This window comes from Lygodium microphyllum, chromosome 27, assembly GCF_053477565.2.
Source record: "Lygodium microphyllum isolate KBCC chromosome 27, Lygodium_microphyllum_v1.1.10, whole genome shotgun sequence".
NCBI classification, from domain to species: domain Eukaryota; kingdom Viridiplantae; phylum Streptophyta; class Polypodiopsida; order Schizaeales; family Lygodiaceae; genus Lygodium; species Lygodium microphyllum.
In genome coordinates this window covers 17,314,251-17,332,956 of record NC_141161.1, presented here as the reverse complement: position 1 = coordinate 17,332,956, position 18,706 = coordinate 17,314,251, and positions in this window count along the sequence as shown.

Below are 18,706 nucleotides of genomic sequence, written 5' to 3'. Positions count from 1 at the left end.
ATCCGAGTGTTGTAACTCACAACATACCCATGACAATGAATGCAATGCCGGACAAGCAGCGACCATACCCCATGAATCCAAAGCACGCCCATGCTGTCAAGGAGGAAATTAACAAGTTAATGTGAGCTGGATTCATTTACGAAATTGAGCACACGGACTGGGTGTCACCCATAGTCATTGTGATGAAGAAAAACAGCAAGATTCGAGTGTGCATCAATTACAAGAAAGTAAACACCGTGACAAAGAGAGACAACTACCCCTTACCGTACACCGAGCACATGCTTGAGAGGGTGGCAGGTAAGGAAGCCTACAGTTTCCTGGATGGCTTCTTGGGATACAATCAGGTGCAAGTGCACCCTACAGATAGGCACAAGACCGCCTTTGCCACTGAGTGGGGCGTCTTTGCATATGTAGTCATGCCATTCGGGCTAACCAATGCCCCCGCCACCTTTCAATGCCTCATGTGCACCATATTCAAGGACATGCTTCGCAAGGAGTTAGAGGTCTTCGTCGATGACCTGTGTGTCCATTCGGCCTGGAACCAACATCTCGAAAAACTCCGCGCGGTCTTTGAACGGTGTCGTTTATACCGTCTTTCCCTCAACCCCCTGAAATGTTAGTTTTGGGTAAAGCATGGATGCATCTTGGGACACGTGGTGTCCAAGAACGGCATTGCCACGGACTTCTCAAAGGTCAAGGTTGTCGTGGACCTCCCACCCCCAAGTAATTACAGGGGAGTTCAATGCTTCTTAGGTCACACAGGATACTACCGGCGGTTTGTACTGAACTACGCGCTGATCGCTAGGCCATTGTACAAGTTGCTAATTGCCTTCGAGTGGACCGAAGCCTGCCAACGAGCCTACGAGGAACTGAAAAAAGCCCTAACAATGGCACCTATCCTACGACTCCCAGATTGGACTATGACGTTTCACGTACACATCGACGCCTCTAAGTTCGCCGTGGGGGCAGTGCTGTGCCAACCTGGTGAGCATAACTTAGATTACCCAGTGAGTTTTGTGAGCAGGAAGCTCACTGAAACAGAGATGAATTATTCGACAACGGAAAGGGAGGGATTAGCCATGGTATTTGCCGTGAAGAAGTTCCGGCATTACCTACTAGCCACCCCCTTCACCTTCTTTGTAGACCATCAAGCCTTGCTCTATCTAGTCAACAAACCTTGCGCTACAGGATGTATAGCCCGATGGCTTCTCCTGCTCCTGGAGTTCGACTTCTCAGTGGTAGTACGGAAGGGAAAACAACACTACATGGCTGACCATCTGTCCCGAGTACCCACACAGGAGCAGCTGCTGGACAAGGCATTGGGGACGAGTTACCAAACAGCCACTTATTCCGCATATCCAGCAAAAAAGACCTATTCAGGGTCGACCTGACACCATACTGGGCAGACGACATAGTCCAAGTGCTCGAGCATGGGCTGCCCGAACGACCAATAGAACGGGCACGGCGTAGGTGCTTAATCCTAAAAATCCAGCCCTATCAGTTGATTGTAGGCCAGCTCTATAGGCTGGGGCAAGACGTTCTGCTACGTAGATGCGTATGTGAGCATGAGATGCATGATGTGCTCTCAGAGGCGCACAATGGTATTGCAGAAGGACACTTTAGCGAGGATGCTACAGCACGAAAGTGTTGCAGTCCCAGCTATGGTGGCCCACACTCTTTCGCGATGCCTCACAATTTGTCAAACATTGCGATGAGTGCCAACGGACAAGGGTCCCAGTCCGTAAAGATCAGATGGAGTTAACCCCGGTCATCGCTCGCCAACCTTTCGAAAAATGGGGAATTGACTTCATAGGACCCATCAGCCCCACGGCACAATATTCTCACAGGCTAGATACATCATGGTGTCCACGGACTACCTCACCAAATGGGCGGAGGCGAGGGCCATATGGAAAAATGACGCTAGGACAACTGCCAAGTTTTTATGGGAGCAAGTAATATAGCGTTTTGGTTGCCCCATCGAATTGGTTAGCGACCAGGGAACGCACTTCATCAACAAAGTTATAGCCCATCTCCTATCCACCTTCCTCATCATCCATCGCAAATCCTCACCATACTACCCTCAGGCTAATGGCCAGGCTGAGTCAACCAACAAAATTCTCATCACTGTCCTAACCAAAGTAGTCTTGGCCTCACAAAGTGACTGGGATAACAAGTTAATGGCAGCCCTATGGGCCTACCGAACAGCTTATAAGACGGCTGTCGGACAAACACCTTTTAGGCTAACCTATGGGACTGAAGCTATTCTTCCATTAGAATTCTTCATCCCTAGCCTACGAATAGCACTCCAAGAACAATGGGAGGGGAGGGATGCATGGACGCAACGCTTGGTCGAGTTAGAACACCTGTCAGAAGTGCGTCTCCTAGCCACCCATGCGCTTATCTGTGAGAAAGCCAGACGCAAAAGCTGGTTTGACAAACATGTCAAGCAACGAGAGTTTGAGCCAGGAGACCTAGTGCTCCTCTACTCAGTTAAAGAGTTAAAGAACACAAACAGAAGATGAAATTCAGAGGTCTCGGACCCTTTAAGGTCCGCACAATCAGCCGAACTGGTAATGTCGAGCTGGAAACACTGGATGGTGAGGGAATGGGCTTCTTCAACGGTAGTCGAATCAAAAAGTACTATCCGCCCACTCACCCACTGCATGAACAACCAATGATGGAAACGCCCGTTAAAATACAAGTAGCCACACTTATGGAAATCGACGAGAATGAGGAGGAGCCTGTAGAACCCGCCTACCTCCGCATCACGGTCACGGCCAAGCAAACGTGCTCCTTCAATGCCCTGATTGACGAGGGGGCGGATTTTAACATTTTGACGCACGAGCATTGGACCCAACTTGGCGCACCAATGCTTCATCCCACAACATCCTGATTGAACCCATATGGGGCCCAATCCTACCCGATCCTCAGCACATGCAGAGTTGCCATTTCTATCAAGATTGAAACTATTCCCATGCTGTTCTATGTCCTACCCGATGCCAGGAATGCAAGCACAGAGTCATTGCTCAGGCGAACTTTTAAAAAGCAGACCCGTTGCAACGTTGATTATGAGTCACAATGCATCCACCTAACAATCGGGAATGTGGCTATTGTCACGACTTTCAGCAAGCGCCTCGTAACCCCAGCACCGCTCAACGGGCCACCGATAGAAATAGCTGCACCTAGGACTAAGGAGGAGGGCCGTGCATATTTACTACACCCAGATCCCCATGCACCGCGGCCCACCAAACCCAAGGCAAAACCCCAACAGACTCGCTTGCAATGGGTGCCGAAGAAGCCTCGAGACCAGCCTAGAACTAGACATGCAGGTCCACGGAACACCTACAAACCTAAACCTAGAAGACCAAAACGCCATCATCACAATCGCCGCGTGGTTAAACAAATCTGGGTCCCTAAAATCCTGCTGCATGCACAAGGCTACTATGATGGGAATGCCTCACTGTGGATCCCCAAAATCCCAACTGACACGGGCCCTGCTTCTATGTCAATCGCAAGGCCTTGTCCTCTGACACCTCAAGACCACGAATCGCAAAGTCCACCCCAGTCATCCGACTCCTTTGCGAGTCAACCCACGGGCGCCACACACGCCCAACGACCCAAGCACCGGCCACCACCACAGGAGGCATCACCCAACCAACCCGGCCCCCAACTCAGCAACCCTGCCGACCGCAGTAGCATAGCCCTTAAGATCACACCCGACCCATCCATCTGACCAACGCCCGAGTTGCTGACTCAAACAAGCCCCCAACTGCAGCTCTGTACCGACAGAACCTCCATCTCCAGCAAACCCCAACCACCCACCGGCCTTAAGCATTCCTATGAACGGAAGTCATTCCTAACGCTGGCCGCTGACCTCGCCGAGGACACGGGGGATGATGTTGTGGACTGCATCAAATAGCTCAATGCCACCTTTGTTGCACTAGCCCTCAGCTATGACCGCCTAGACTTGGAACTGTTAGCGGAACCCCTTGCAATGGACGTGCGCACTATGCCTTGCTCTTGGGAGACTTTTGAATTTTCCTTTGCACAAGCTTCACGCTCGGCCGCTGAGCTACTCGCTCGTGAGGTCTCCAAAGAGGAAGCCATTAAGCAACGCCTCATCCCATCATTTGACCTGCGCACGACGTCCGGCCTCACTAGCCAAGAAACAACAAGGTTGTCCCACCTAGCGGACACCGAATCACCCTTCTTGAAGCAGTGGTACACTCTTCGATTAAAATGGGCAGCTGAGGGATGCCGCATAATGACCAACGCCGAACAACACCAAGCCATCAAGACAGCTGAGTATGATCCCACATACGTCGCGCCCACCTCGTATCGAGTGTTAACCAGTCTTCGAGGTCAAACCATGGACGATCATATCTTAGGGCACCCCTATCTCGATCACATCCTGACAGAAGAAGAGCTCCACATTGCAAGTCGGGTCAACTCTGGTGATTTCCTCACCGATGTCCTCACATACATCACCCACGCAGGCATCAGACCCTGTGACCTGGACTACTCAGCACACTTAGAATATAACCCCAACTTCTACGATTGGCTCCTCCACAAAACAACATGAACGCCTTGGACCCACAACCTCCAATCCTGGGACGGATTTTTCTTTTCCACAAGGGGGAGGGGGCAGTAAATGGAGTTAAAACTAAAAACCAAACCAAGCATGAAAGTTAAAACTAAAAAGTGAACCAAGCATGAAAAGGCTCCAAATTAAAATGCCATGTAGAAATAGGTGATAGAAGTTTGGAAGGGAAAAATCATAGTTATGAAAGATAAAATGTGCTATGGTCGTCCTACGAATTGGTTGCCAAAAATACTAAAAAGTGAATTGACTGAATGTACATGTGGCGACTATGGCAGGTCAAGACAAAGCTGGCAAACTCTCTTTCTCGGAGGAAGAACATGTGCGGTACGGCCTCACGGTGGAAACCAGAGCATTCAATCAGCTGAAGTTCCGCCACATATTCAACTTGGAAGACGTGGTTATTGAGGAACCAGCGGTACGACGGATCATAGAGCAATGCCACTTACCACGGTATCTGGACGCAGTGGGCCAGAGGATAAACTATGCCCTGTGCGCCGAGTTCCTACGCACCTTCAACAAAAACAGGGGCACCGTCACAGTGCGGGACGTGGAAGCCACCAGACAGGTGTAGGTTGAACTGACCCTGAACTGATAGAAAGGGCACTGGGGCTTCCGAACAAGGTGGAGAAGAAACCGAAAAGGGACGTCTACGCCATGTTGGGAATGGACAAAGTGAAAGTCCACACCAACGACGGAGTCAACTTGACAGACATCCCTGATCCAGAGATTCAACTACATGCAAAAATGATGCATACCCTATTTTCGAGTCAACGGTACAATAGCATCATGTCCAGGATCAATGTGCCTTTACTTGAAAGCATCACGGCTTAGGCACTGGATGAGGTGAACCTCAACGGGTTCGTGAGAAGAACGATTGAGGCCTCAGCAAAGGCCCTGGCAACATGAGGAAGGGCCGTAGCAAGAGAATCCCCCTCACCTCGATCAACCTGCAAGGCCTCATCCTCCAAGGCCTCCACCGTAGGTTTTGGAGGTGCCCTCACTGCGATCATCCACGAGGCAACAGGGCAGGGACTTGCGGGAGAGGACAAACAGGGAGATGGCAAAAAAGGTGGCGAATCGCCGTCGCAGTCCCAGCCCCAGGTGGAAGAGCAGTCGGATGAAATAGAAACGGACACCGACGAGGAGGGAGAACGCCAGGCTGCACCAGAAAGGAAAGCGGAGCAACGGACCAAAGCCCTGCACGGAAAGAGAGAGGAGGAGCGAAGGAGAAAAGAGAAGGAGGAGCTCGAATGGGCCTGAAGAGAGTCGGTAAGAGAAGAGGAGGAAAAAAGAAAGAGGGCTGAGGAGGAGTTGAGGAGGAGGGAAGAAGAAGAATTGGAGCTGGCGACGCATCGCTCCATCGAGGAATAGTGGAGGAAAGACGTGGAAGGAGCGGGCAGACCATACCAACCTGAAGCACTCGGCCCCAGCACTGGTACGCCGGAACCTGTGCCGCTGCCTCCTACAGAAGGGAAAGGAAAAGACCCAGTCAGACTCGTCTCCCCTCTCCTCGTACCACCCATGCAAGCCACTCCCCTCAAGGTGACACCCCCTACCACAGCCGCCCTGGGGCACACCCCAAAGATCGATGAAAGCAACGTGGTCACCTGGTTGCAATTCTTGGTGGAAAGAGAGTTGGCAAGGGAAGCAGCCGGGGCCACCCCAGTCTCGGGTGCCAAAAGGGTAGCGACGGCCGAGCTGGAGCCAGGGCCAGAAGTAAAAAGACAAAAAGTGGAGGAGATCGCCACCACTACGATCATGTCCCACTCCCCACCTCCAACAGGCCACTACGATGACTACGTAAAGGAGCTGCTCGCTCAGTTGCAAACGGCCAGGCAAGAAAGGAGGATGGTGGTGGAGGAGCTGGCAGCAGAGCGCGAATCTCAAGCCGCCCTCCAACTGGACAGAGTGAGGCAAATAACAGAATATCAAAAGGAAATCGTTGTGCTTAGGGAGGCGGCCAGCACCAAGGAGGCGGAGGAGCTGAAAGCCCTGAAGGAGCGCGATGCTACCTGGGAGGGATGAAGGAAAATCCTAATGGAGCGTCTCACCAGGGAGAGGGAGACAAATGCCCACCTTCAGCGCAAGAATGACCAGTTATCTGCAACCAACTTGGAGGCGCATAGTCAGCTTGAGAAAATTAGACAGGAGGTTGCAGAGCTGGATCAGTTGAGGGCAGAGCAGGTGCGCAGGTTGCAGGCGACGCGGGACCAACTCAACGAGCAGATCGCAGAGGAGCACCGAGAGCAGTCCCGCTTGCGTCATGAGCTTGAAGCCTAGCAACAACAATTTATGGCGATGACCCTCCAACAGGGGGAAAGCCTGGAAGACATGGAGAGGCGGGCAAAGGAATGGTCAAATCATAACGAGCAGAGAGTGCGGGACTTAGCACGCCGACTGGCCAAGGTTGAGGGAGACAGAGTGATGGCTGAAAACCAGGCAGAGGCAGCCCAGCTCGCTATGATAGCTCAGCAGCGCACTTTTATCAACACGCTGCTCCACACCACCCACTCAGAAACAGATGAGGCCAATGATCAGTTGTAGAGAAAGCTAACCGTTGCGTGCAGGGCCCTCACGGCAGGCCTGCACGTACCACTGCAGCTAGGAGGCCCGCCGTAGAGCCTAGAGGAACAAAGAAAATATCTGGCACAAGTAGGACTAACAACACAGGAGATGGATGACCTTGGGTTCACTGAGGAGAAAGCACAGGAGGAGGAGCAAGCGGAAGGGGGTGAGGCAAAGCTTGACCTAGGGCCTCAAGGAGAGGAATATGTCCCGCCACCCCCTCAACCCCAACAAACCGAAGTGCCACCCCATGACACATCTACCGAGCGAAGAGCGGCCCACACCACCCGAAGGAAGGAAATGGTGGAGAAGGCAAGAAGAAAACTGAAGGCCAGACCTGCCCCGAAACAGCCTGCCCCTTTCCCGCTGCACACCCAAGACTCCCCCGCCGAGTACCGCGCTGAAATGATTATCTAGGAGCAGCAGGAGTATAGCCGAGACCCCTTCGACCTACGGTTCGAGTTCCCCACCGCCTTGAATAGGATGCTACCCATTCAGTTGGTGGAGGATGTCATCGCCATGGGGGCCCGGCTCAAGACTAAATGGTTAGAAGAGCGTGAGGCCCACCCAACTGCTTGGGGGGCTGAGGACCGCGAGTTTTGGCAAGACAAAGTCCTCCAAGTACCTCGCACAGTGGAAGGCTATAATTGCCAACCCACCTGGAGGCGGCGCATTTTTTACGTCAACCTGGAGGCGTGGATGGCATTTTGCAACACCCTCCCTTCGGAAAGGAATGACCCCACCTTTATGCCGTATCCTCGAAGGGTAGGAGTGGATTTTAACCCGTCCATCCACGGTAGGTCTAACTTCCCCGTCATTTATAATGCCAATACCACTTCCCATAGGAACGCTCTTCTCTTCACCCTTCCTGACTTGTACAGCTCTATAGATAAATTCCTTAACGAATTCACCTCTTGCCCCGACCCAGCATTCATCACCACCTGTAACTACCATAGGTTAATTAGAATCCTAGTACACCAGGAACCTGCACCCCAAGAGCGCCACCTTCCACCCCTCTATTTTGACCCCAATGCCATAGATAGCACCACCATGACCCGTCTCACGATGCGTGCTACTCTTTTTCCATCCTTCTGTGGTGCACTGCTGGAAGACATGAATGACAGTAAATTCACACAGTGCAACCATCCCTTTCTCTCCACCACCACCCTCAAAACCCGTCTCCACACTAAGGGCTACTTGCTAAGCTGAAAATTCCTTAACAAGGCCCCCCGCCCTCCGCTCACCCTTTCCCACCATTCGGATGATGAGGAGTAGAACTCCCATTATCCCTTGTACCGCTGCCTCCATGTACCCACGGCAAAAAAAAAAAAAAAAAAAAGCAAGCTTTGACGACAATGGCACACCCCTAATGACGCCTCCAAGCCAGAGTCAAAGGTGTACTTCATCTCCTCATTACCACAATTCTGCTCCACACGGCCCCACGCCGCCTAGTCTTCTAGCTAAGTACTATCTAAGTATGCACACGCACGGCACTCACATAATACTTACACAGAACTAATTCACAGTTTGGGTCCTCAAGTGCAGGACAACACTCTCAGCTTGCTTAGAGTTCGACCTGTCTCCCAAACTAAGTCTTGTGCACAATACAGAGACTAGCACTACCCCTAGGGAGAGACCACCTGATAGGTTTTCAATTGCAGGTGTTGATGACCACAGCACAAGTGGCATTCGTTCCTCATCAACGTCCAATGCTAATTGCCCACCCAGCATCCGACAAGCCGAAAAAATCGTCCTACACAGCATCCCCAACCAACCCCACAAAACCAGTCACCAGTGCAGGCCCCAAGCCCCTGTCCCCCGAAGTCTTCAGTGCATGCTACCACTTGCTCCCTACGCCAATGAGCGCCATGGGACTGGCACTCGTCTAGGAGGGGGGTAATGTTAACCCCAACACGAAGAGAGCGAAAGAAAGTGGAAAAGACGCAGGGAAAAGGCGAAAAAAAGGTAACCCGACGGAAGGAAAAAAAATGAGAAAAGGTAACCCGACGGAATGAAAAAAAGGAGAAAAGGCCAAAAGCGCAAGGACAACCTTTAAAGGCCAAGGCAACCACGAAAAGGGAAAGGCGCATAAAAAGCGCACCCTAAAATCTTGTAAAAGAGTGCCGGGCTCTCACCCGTGCAATTTGTAAATATAGAAGGGTAGTGAAAAGGAAACAAGGAAGATAAAAGGACAATGGAAAACAGGGCCTAGGCTATGACCGGCCATGTAAAAAAGGGAAAAAGGGGATGACCACCCAAAAGGGAAGTAGGGTTTTGTATATAAAGTTGAAAAGTGAATGAAGAGCTCATTCTTTGGTGTGGCAAAACTAATCTTCTTCTTCCTCTCTTCTTCTCTCCTTCTTGCTTGTGTATGCTCTTGAGAGAGGGAGTGTGAGAGTGTGAGGGAGTGAGTGTGTGTGAGAGTGAGGAATCAAGAGGGTGAAGCTCTTCACCATCTTCTCTCCTCTTCTCCTCTTCTCTTCTCTTCTCTTCTCTTGTGCGCGCGCTATGGAGGATGGAACTTGGAAATGGAGGAGGCTTGAGGATGCTTGAGCTAGCATCGAGAATCGTGGAGCTACCGGAGTGTGAGAGAGAGGAGGGTACTCGATCGAGCATCAAGGTAAGTTCACTGCATTTGTAGGATCGACGGCGCGTCGGCTAGGTGAGGGATATCCATGAGAGCTCACTTGGAACGCTTGAAACAATAAGCGGTCCATGGGTCTTGGCGGTTGAGTGAAAGCTCCCACAAATACCTACCCTTAGTTGAATTTGCCTACAATGCAACAGAGAGTAGTGTACTCTCTCTTCTTACATTATTCATTCATTGTGTGATATACAAAGGTTCTAAGTCTAAGTAACACATATAGTATATTGAAATAGGTCACTAACTAACTAGATACCTCTAACGTAACCAACTCATTATCATGGTACACAAGATCGTGATAGCTAGCTATAGCTATATAACTAATCCAATGTAGATATTGAGCTTGAATCTCAACACTTTCTCTCAAGCTCAAGTCAAAATTGTTGTTCTCCAAGTAGATCTATGAAGTATACAAACTTATCTCTACCAATTGATTTGGTAAAGATGTCAGCTACCTGGTCTTTAGTCTTTACATGAAGAAAATCTATCTTTCTTGCAAGTACCATTTCCATGATGAAGTGATAATAACTTCTATGTGCTTTGATCTAGCATGCTAAACGAGATTGCTAGCCAATAGTACACTACTCATGTTGTCACAATGCAATGTGAACTTCTTGTACATTGATATATCCAAGTCATGTAATAGTTTGAAGAACTAAATTGCTTCACACATGCAAGTAAAACTACACCTCTATGTTATGCCTTTGTAGTAGAGAGAGCAACTACAGGCTTCTTTTTTAATTTCTCTAGCTAATCATACTACTTCCAAGACTAAAAGCATAACCATTAGTTGATTGTCTATGCACAATCACCCCAATCATCATCTATATAACATGTCAACTCAAGTCGCTTTCTAAACTCATATGGCTTTCTAAACTCATAAACAACCCATAATTAGCAGTGTCCTTCACATACTACATAATCCTCCTGACTGCATCCAAGTGAGGTTTGCATGGCTTTTGTATAAGCTAACTAATAAGCTCTACTGAATAACTGAGGTTAGGATGAGTTATGGTAAGATAGATCAAGTTATCCACCATTTGCCTATACATTGTAACAGTCTCTATATCACTACCAACATCAACTCCAAGCTTTACATCTGATTTAGCAGTGTTTACATGGGCTTACAATCCATCATTCCACACAGTTGATTAGCATATCCTATGCATATTTTTTCTATAGTAGTAGCCAAATTCCTTGAGGTGTAGTCACTACTTCAATGCCAAGAAAATATTTTAGCTCTCACAAGTCTTTTACCTTGAACTCCACCTATCACATGGATTTAATATTAGTAATACCATAGGCATGATCTCTAGTAATGATCAAGTCATCCACATAAATAACCAAGACTATACACCATGTCTCTATATGCTTAGTGAACATACTATGATCTATATTTTCCATCTCAAATCCAAGTTTCATTAAATAAGAGCTAATCCAAGCATTGCATACCCTTGGCACTTCTTTTAACATATAAAGTACTTTTTTCAGCCTACACGCATGATTCAAGTAATTAGGATGTACATAACCCTCAAGCTATTCCATATACACTTCTTCAATCAAATCTCCATTCAAAAATACATTTTTGACATCCATCTGCCAAAGCTTCCATCCCTTAGATCCTACCGATTAAATTCTCATAGTTGCCATTTTTGCAACAACTAGACTGAAAGCCTCCTCATAACCAAGAGCATATTATTACATATAATTTTTAGAAACTAGCTATACTTTTTATCTCTCTAAAGATCCATCTACTTTGCATTTCACTTTGTAAACTCACTTATAGCCAATGGTTGTTTTGCCTTTAGGCAACCTAACCAAATTCCAAGTGCCAATTTCAGCCAATGCTGCATATTCCTCATCCATGGCTACACACCAATTCTCATCACCAATTGCTTCATGAAATTTGTAGGCTCTTAATGACCCATCACTTTAGTCTTATGGCTAAATACACATTATAAGTTAGTCTATCAATAGGTTTTCTGACTCTCTCTAACCTTCTTAGTTTGCGGTGCACTGTGCAATTCCCTCTCATGAGGTGGGACATACCTATTTTGCCTAACTCTAGGTGTAATAAGAGATAGCATACCAAGTTCACTATCAAGACTGTCACTACCACATGACTCATAACCAAAAGTAAGTGGCCCAATAACATCTTCAAACATCTTTTGTTTACCTTTATCTAATCTCCTCCTCATTGGCATATCCATGTCAGTGGACTAGAACCATGACTACGTAAGCAACTTGTCCATGGGACTAATAGTAAAGGATGTGTCTCTTGTAGGCCCATTAATAGTGATACTATCCATAGTACAAATTTTAGCCTGAGTATCATCTCCTAGTCCATCAAGAACAACCACCTGTGGACCACCATACCATGAAGAGAGCTCATCAAACACTACATCCTTGCTAACCAATGTCTCACGGGTAGTTGGATTCTGGCATTTGTAGGCTTTTCTATCTTGAATATAGTCAATAAAGTCACATTTGGCAACCTTTTAATCTAACTTCTTCCTCTTCTCATCTGGCACATGTACATAAGCAATGTATCCAAATACTTTAAGATGGTTTATATTTTTTTGTACCCATACAATTTCTTATATGGTGTAAGATCAAGAATACCCATTGTAGGAGTTTTATTTAAGACATATACTGTATTTATGATTGCTTTAGCCAAATAGTAGTTCAGTAAATTATTTACATTTAGCATAGCTCTTGTAGCTTCCATAATCACCCTATTTTTCCTCTCTACTACACCATTCTATTGTGGTGTATAATTGCATGTAAGCTATCTTTTAATGCCATACTCAGCCAAGTACTTGTTAAATTCATGAGAGATACTCATCACCTCCATTAAATCTCAAACATAAAATATAACATCCAAACTCTTTTTCAATATGTGTTTTAAAGTCGTTGAAAACATCTAGCACTTTATTCTTCTACTTTGAAATATAAAGCCAAGTATATCTACTAAAATAATCAATAAACAAGACATAATATATTGCACCACTAAAGAATGCATTATGTGACAGACCCCAAATATCTGAATGCACCAACTGCAATGGTCTAGTACTATTTCTAACATGTCTAATAAATGGAAGTCTTGCTTACTTCTTCCCAAACTGAGCCCAAATTGGTGAGTGGAGCATACATGTCCTACCACCATATATTTCAACTGTCACAAAGATCTACTCTTTTGATAAAGTTCTAGAAGATAATTATGTTTCCTCACATAAGATTCCCCAAGTCAATTTTTCTATGCTATAGCTCAAGATTTCTCATACACTCTCATCATTTTCAATCATTTTAGCAATCAAGTGCCATGCATCCAAGAGATTTTCTCTTAATACCATGCTTAAATATAGATGTGATGTGTACTACCATATAGTACTCAAATAAATTTGCCTCAAATAAGCCAACGTGTCATGTGAAAATTATTATTTTAATGATTATCTTCCTAATGAATTGCTACGTTGCTTGGAAACAACACCGCAGACTAATCCGTGCTATTGTCCCTTTAACAATATTAAATGAACCCTATATGCTTCATTTCAATGCACAAGCATGTAGTGAAATTGATAGTGAGAGAAAGAGAGAGAGACAATCAGATAATCGGATGGATAATGAACCACACACTTGTATTGCATACTTTCTTACACACTTGCATTGGAATAGATGAGAGTACACATATATACAATAAAGGTGTGGATATGGTAAATTTTCTCAATGAAGTATCCTCCACATGTTCTAGATCTATCTTATCGAGTTCTCCTAAATATCTAGATATTATCTTTCTAGATATTCTCTAAGTACATGTTCATATGAATTCATTTCATCATTCTAACATTTTCCCCTCTCTAGAAAAGGTTAACAATATCTTCTAACATTCTTCCTCCCTTATCAAAAGAAAATAGGATTTCCTTTTGCAATACAAAGACTTTCTGCCAATCATCTTGGCTACAAGTGTCCTAAGATTACAATGATGAGTATAGCATGAGACCTTGTCCTTGTTGTTGCATAAGATATACATCAATCTCTTTGCTTGCAATGATTTAAGGGATGCAATTTTATGACGAAGATATTTGAGCTTTGGTTGATGGATAATGGAGAGCGTATTGTTTTAGTTTTCTTCATGATAGATGTGATAAGAGATGGGCTCATCATGTAGATAGATTATGTATTTTAATTGGATCTTGATAGTTGTGGAGTGAAATAATGGTGAGAGCATGTTTGTAGAAGAAATATGATCCCAAATGTCACTAGATACCATAATAAGATAAAGATTAATAAGGTGCTTATGACATGACCTTTGTAAAGGTTGCTTATGAATACAAAAGTGTAAAATAGCAAGTGATTGATGAGGAATTTCAAGCATATTGTCTTTGAGAGGATTGCAAGAGCTAAGTATCACATCTTCAATAATAGTATACTTAGTGTCAATGTACTCTTTTATCCATACAAGGTAGTTTGTACTAATGTATTCATGCATTTCTTTCTACTTTATCCATTGTTTTTGTCTCCTTTGGAAGGCTAAGATAGTTGGCCAGTTTGAGAAAGATGCAATTTGTGGATGATGATTTGGGTAAGGTAGGAGATAACCATTTCATGATGATACTGAGAGAAATTTGGAAGAGAGAGTACATGTAATTATTGATGGGGTTATTACAATGTAAGATACACTCATGATTGAGATTGAAATATACAATTAGAGCAATATGATTGTAGGAAGAAGGTAACTATGTGGATGGTTGGATTGGGTGGGATAGATAGAAATGATGACTTGATGGATTGGGAGTTAAATAAACATAGTGTGGATGCAGTGTGATGGCAAGATAACATCTTATGTAGGGATTTAGGATTTCACATTGAGAAGTAGTGATGTGATAACGAGGAATTCAAGGAGATAGGATTTTGGTGTACACTTGGAAACATTGTGAGAATCCCGAATGTGTATGAGAAAGCTAAGAGTGTGTGCAATTGCATTTTTTCAAGAGATAGTGGCACAATGTTGAAGTGGTGTGTGTGTGTGTGTGTGTGTGTGTGTGTGTGTGTGTGTGTGTGTGTGTGTGTGCGCGTGTGCGTGTGTGCGCGTGTGCGTGTGCGTGTGCGTGTGCGTGTGCGTGTGCGTGTGCGTGTGCGTGTGCGTGTGCGTGTGCGTGTGCGTGTGCGTGTGCGTGTGCGTGTGCGTGTGCGTGTGCGTGTGCGTGTGCGTGTGTGTGTGTGTGTGTGTGTGTGTGTGTGTGTGTGTGTGTGTGTGTGTGTGTGTGTGTGTGTGTGTGTGTGTGTGTGTGACCATAAGAAGATGAGCATATAGAGAGAGTGTAAGATAAGGACCAGGATGTTATCTTGAGATTAAAGTGGAGTTTAGACAAAGACTAGATGTTGAGTGATAAATGTAAGGAAACAAGGCACAACTTAGAGGTATGATAGAATTGGAATCAATTTACCTGATAAGGGAGTGACCTTGAAGGTTGGTAGAAATATCCAATAAAAATGATTTGCACTAATGCTAGCTTGTGCAATCATTGAGTTTGTTGAGATAGATGTCGTTGACTGCGCACTTGATGTAAGGGTCTTGAGAATGTCAAGGGTCTAGTTGACGTGGGTTGTTGTTGAGTAGGAAAGCCTACTGACATGGCGCACATTGTTGGATATGCCATGTTGATGATTGCTTTGTCACTTAGAGTATTCATTGAGTGAGATGACATGGTGTATTAGAAGGCATGTGAAGAAGATGTGTGTCGATAGTATGTTGTGGTCATCAAAGGTTGGATATGACTATTGGTCACACTGGTTATGCTTGTAATACCCTTCAATGATTGAGATGGTTTGCACTTAACTATTGGAGGGCCACCATTTCTACTGATGTTGATTGATGGGCTACTAATCTGGAAGCAAATGATTTCATCAAAAGGCCATGACGGACATGGAAAACAATGAGATTGAATGGTTCTTTCTTTCTCTGTGTGTGTGTTGGGGGCGGGGGGGGGGGGGGGGGGGGGGGGGTAGGCAATGATAATGAAGATAGGAGTTGGTAAGAAGAGATGGATGAGAATTAAAGAGGGAAAGAGAGAGAACCAAAAGATAAAGAGAGTAGGTGAGGAAATCAAGGAGAGAGTCTAGCTCAAAATGCCAAATATGGCAAGTAGGTGGACAAAGGAGATAAGATGAGATAAGGATGATAATGATGATAAAGAGGACAAAGATCTTTCTCTCTCTTAAGGAGAGGTGATAATGAAGAAGATAAGATTAGGTGAAGATGATAAGAATAGGGAGATAATAGGCAAGAAGTAGGTGGATAGGATATGATGAGATCAAGATAGTGAGGATAAGGTGCATGTGGATAAGGTTAGTTTACCATGACATGGATTCAAATCCTACTAATCTACACACAAAGAAATTGATTTGGATTGCATGCAAAAAATGAATTTAAGGATTGATTGAGTAGACAAAAGCTAGAATCTAATAACCTAGGCCCTCAAAAACTGAAATTTAATAACCTAGGCTCTCAAATGGAAGTGATGGTAAGAGAAAAAGAGAGAGACAATGAGACAATGAGATGGAGAATGAACCACACACTTGTATTGCATACTTTCTTACACACATGCATTGGAATAGGTGAGAGTACACATATATATACAATAAAGGTGTGGATATGGTAGGTGTTGTTAATGAATTATCCTCCACATGTTTTAGATATATATTATCTAGTTCTCTTAAATATCTAGATATTGTCTTCCTAGATATTCTCTAAGTACATGCTCATATGAATACATCTTGTCATTCTAGAAAAGCACTTATATTTTGATGTAAAATTCTTTATATTTTAGCTTCCTTATATATTCATTTATTATGTAATGTGTTCCCTATGTTTTATGATATTTTTTCCTTAAAAACACCCTATAAACAACTACTTTAACACACAAATGGATATAGGCTGAGGCCAACCTCATGCTCTACAACCATTATACACTCACAGACCTTCCCCCAATTTTCAGTAATTTTTCTCGCCCTTAACATTTTTCTTTTTTATTTTTCTCTATCCCAAAATCCCATTTTTCATTATTTTTTATCATTTATTTTAATATTAGTTGCCAATATTTTTTATTTTTAGATTCATCAAGCTTATGTAGATTGTGATTTTGCATTGTATTCTGTATAACCCCATAGAAACACCATTTGAACTATAGAAATCCATGAAATTATCATTTTTCTATTGAATTTTACATTATAATTTTGATTTTTATTACTTGAATTATTGAAAATTACTTATTATTCTATGTTATCATACATATTTAAGCATACTTAACCATTTTTTGTCACAAGAACGAAAGATCCATCATAAAAAATGAATAAAAGACACTTACACTATCATTTGCATGCACATGCATCATATTTCAAAAATGGGAAGCTATTGGCACTCTTTCTCAACTATTGATTGACGTCTCCTTTGTATTTCCTTTATCCATCTCTCGCATTTTGTCTCAGAAATCAGCACCCATTCCCCCTCATTCTCTCTACCCATATGAGCCACATTTATGGCGAGAGAAAGAGGGAGACAAAGACTAAAATCTAATCTTTTCATTCAATATGTCAAATTGCACACATTTTAGAGCAATTGGGACTGAAAATTTTTAGGAATTCATGGCCAAGAGCATGAAGCACGATCCAATTAGCCAAAAGAAATCCCATTTTTTGAGGATTTGAGGGGTCGCTAAAAAAAGACGTACCCCTCCCCCCCAATTCATCATGTTTTTTGAATTTTAGGCTCTTTTGATCAACATTAGTCAAACTAGTTCAACCCTTTACATTCGCATTGTATGAAAGTGATTTTGGACCATATGGAGAGGCAAACAACCTCGGATTTGTGATCCAATTGGACGGGCAACTTCCTGGTATTGAAATATATTATGGTGGCCTTCATCACATGCTTTTCGACTTCCAAATCCAGTAGTTGCTTCATAATACCAAACCTTGTGGCCATTAAATGGGGGTCAAATGGCTTCCTGTTAGATATGATCAATGCCCCACCCTCATTAGGTGCTACCAATGATCCATGGTGCTCAAAGTTGTAAGGCCCCCATTATGAGGAGAAGCCAAATGTGAGCCCGGACATTGGTGGAGTCCTGACTTGTATATCAGATGAGGTCTATGTGACCGGATGGCAAAAAGGTGACCATTGTGGGTCTAATCTTTGGGTTAGACAGAGTGGTTAAGCTGGTAGCAACTCGAGGCGCATTGCATCGAGTTGCGGTGTAAGGGAGTTAAAAGGAGCCCCTATTGTGGGGGCTGGGGGCAGCGGAAGCGGCCCTTGGCTGGAGGGTCCCAGGGGGGCCAGCGGCCCCCCTGGCGGGGGTCCGGGGGCAGCGCCCCCGGCCCGATGGTAAAGGGAATAGTCCTTGGAATATTCCCTGGCCGACTAGTGGAGGCTCATATGGTAGGTCGGTCAGCACGCCGACCTAATGACCTTCGCGGGCTATAAAAGCTAAACCTCTTCGCAGCCATCTCTCACTCATCTTTCACCCAGTCAGAGTTGTTGTTCCAGCTAGCCTTAAGCTCTTCACCTATCTTCTGTCTAGATCGCCATCTAAGCTTCACATAGTGGAAGCGCACGGATGGACAGAGCCATCTTTGTATCAGTTGTTTGGAGTTAAAGAATTTACTGATTCTCCTCTTATCTGTTGTGTACTCTCTATCTCTTTCTCAGATTCTGTTCGCTGCGCCGTGTAATATTTTACATGGTATCAGAGCCCAGGGGGCTCTAGAGATCGGAGAGCATGCAAGAGGCAAAGGCTTCAACAGCAAAGAGAAACTATGTCGACTCCGGGAAGCGGTTCTAGCGCATCAGGAAGCGGTGCAGGAGGTGGTGCTACTGTACCGGCTATTCAAACACT